The sequence below is a fragment of the Nannobrachium achirus genome (assembly GCF_963921795.1).
Source record: "Nannobrachium achirus genome assembly, chromosome: 15".
Lineage (NCBI taxonomy): Eukaryota > Metazoa > Chordata > Actinopteri > Myctophiformes > Myctophidae > Nannobrachium > Nannobrachium achirus.
Genome location: NC_137822.1, coordinates 33,849,088 through 33,851,250, shown reverse-complemented (window position 1 = coordinate 33,851,250; position 2,163 = coordinate 33,849,088). Strand labels below are relative to the sequence as shown.

Sequence of the window (2,163 nt, the reverse complement as noted above, 5' to 3'; positions counted from 1 at the left end):
TCATAATTGATGCTCATTGCTCACTCTGCGTCTCATTGGAGGGATATGGACATTTCAGAAACATGCGTACCACTGACATCATCGATGGGGATTCCTAGCTATAATAAAGTAGAAACGACAGCCTTCCTCTTTAAAGTGTAGTGAAATGGAAAATATATCTTATAGAGCATATCTGTGATCATCATATGGGCATACCTAACAGATACAATAGATGCCAAAACAAATGGAAAATATATATATTTTTATTTTTAATATCAAAAGGCCATAAAAAGCCAATCTTAATTACTTCCTGTGAATGAAAACGTGCTTCTTCTTTCCAGAGTTTGTGTGTGTGTGTGTGTGTGTGTGTGTGTGTGTGTGTGTGTGTGTGTGTGTGTGTGTGTGTGTGTGTGTGTGTGTGTGTGTGTGTGTGTGTGTGTGTGTGTGTGTGTGTGTGTGTGTGTGTGTTCATGCGCCTGTAAAAAAAAACAAGAAAAAAAAAAACAGCTTTGAAACCTTGTTTGAAACACAAGTCAATGCATCAATCCACTTGTTGAGGTTCGGTGCAGAGCATTACCCAGGTTATTGTGTGGATGAAATACCCTAAATTGTCTCTCCTTCTCCGGATTATTGATTCTGTGCATTAGTCCCTCTCTCTCCCTCCCTCCTCCACCCTCTCTCTCTCACTGATCGAACTCATGGTCTTCACGATGCGTCGGTCAGCTAGTTTAGGTTTGGCGCTCAGTATTGCCTGTGTTATTGCGTGTGTGAAATAAGTGTCTGCAACTGTTTTTAAACTTGTTTTGTAAATGTTTTGTGAATATTGATTGTACTGTGATGTATCTCGATGACACTGCAAATGAGGGCAACCTCAATGTCTTTCGAGAATAAATAAAGGTTTGAATGAATGAATGAATGAATGAATGAAAAATGAATGAATGAAAGGTTCCCTCTCCCCCTCTCCCCTCCTTCCTTCCTTCTCCATCTCTTTCTTGCTGATCGAGCTCTAGTCTGGTCTGACATCATCACGGCACGCACAACACAAACCGATTTGCGCTGATGTCAGGCATGTCCATATATGTGCTGAGGCATAATCCAGGGCCTCTGACGACCATATCCTTGTAGGATATCCGGAAAATGTATCACACTGTATGACAGGAAAACATATACTTCTAGTTGTGTTCTTATTTTGTATTACATTTTCCACGATGGCAGCGGGAACATATTTGGAGCATTATTTGCACAGCATAGAGAATATGCCATTCGAACTGCAGCAAAACCTAACTCTGATCAGGGACCTGGATCAACACACTGAGGATTTGAAGAGCCAGATAGACACCCTGGCTAAAGAGTACACGTCCAACGCTTGGACTCTGTCCTCCTAGCAGAAACTCTCCATACTCGGGCAGATTCAGCAGTCCTACGGCAAATGCAAGGAGTTTGGGGATGATAAAGTACAACTGGCCACACAGACCTATGAAATGGTGGACAAGCACATCAGGCGCCTGGACACCGACCTGGCTCGGTTTGAGGCTGAACTGAAGGAGAGGCAGAATGAGAGCCTCACCGACTATGATTCCTCGTCCAGTAAGGGAATGAAAAGTGACTTCAGGCAGAAGAAGAAGGTGGCCAAAGCCAAGTTTAAAGTGAAGGGTTCAGATGGTGGCGGCCCGAAGAGCAAACTGAAGAAAGTCAAACTCCTTCAACCAGGGGAGATCAACGCCACCGCCGACTCGAATGTTCTGGAAATGTCGGTGGACCCCAACGAGCCAACCTATTGTCTGTGTCACCAGGTCTCCTATGGTAAGATGATAGGCTGTGACAACACCGATTGTTCCATTGAATGGTTCCATTTCGCCTGCGTGGGTCTGGCAACCACACCGAGAGGCAAATGGTATTGTCCACATGCTCTCCAGACAGAAAGAGGAAAAGGCCACCTGGATACCTGAAACAAAATGAATGGTCACCAATAAAAAAATAGTCTATTTTACACATGTTTCAACTATTTAGAAGCCGACAGTACAAAGGCAGGGCCTTTTGCCAATGAGGGAGCAGCATTCTCGTCACAACCAACAAGTGCGACCTGATATATAAATAACCCCCACTCTAGATGTGAGGTCACCGAGATGTCACCACCAGCCCACAAGTGTTGTGTGCTACTACCCACATACCCAGCACCAATCG

The 2,163-nt window shown here is 44.3% G+C and overlaps 1 pseudogene across 1 annotated transcript; it reads left to right on the top strand.

The window, feature by feature from the left end:
• The first annotated feature begins 1,187 nt into the window (after positions 1-1,187).
• LOC308299786 (inhibitor of growth protein 4-like) lies at positions 1,188-1,960 on the top strand (annotated as a pseudogene). The gene has a single exon. The product of its transcript is annotated as an inhibitor of growth protein 4-like (transcript).
• Positions 1,961-2,163: the final 203 nt, after the last annotated feature.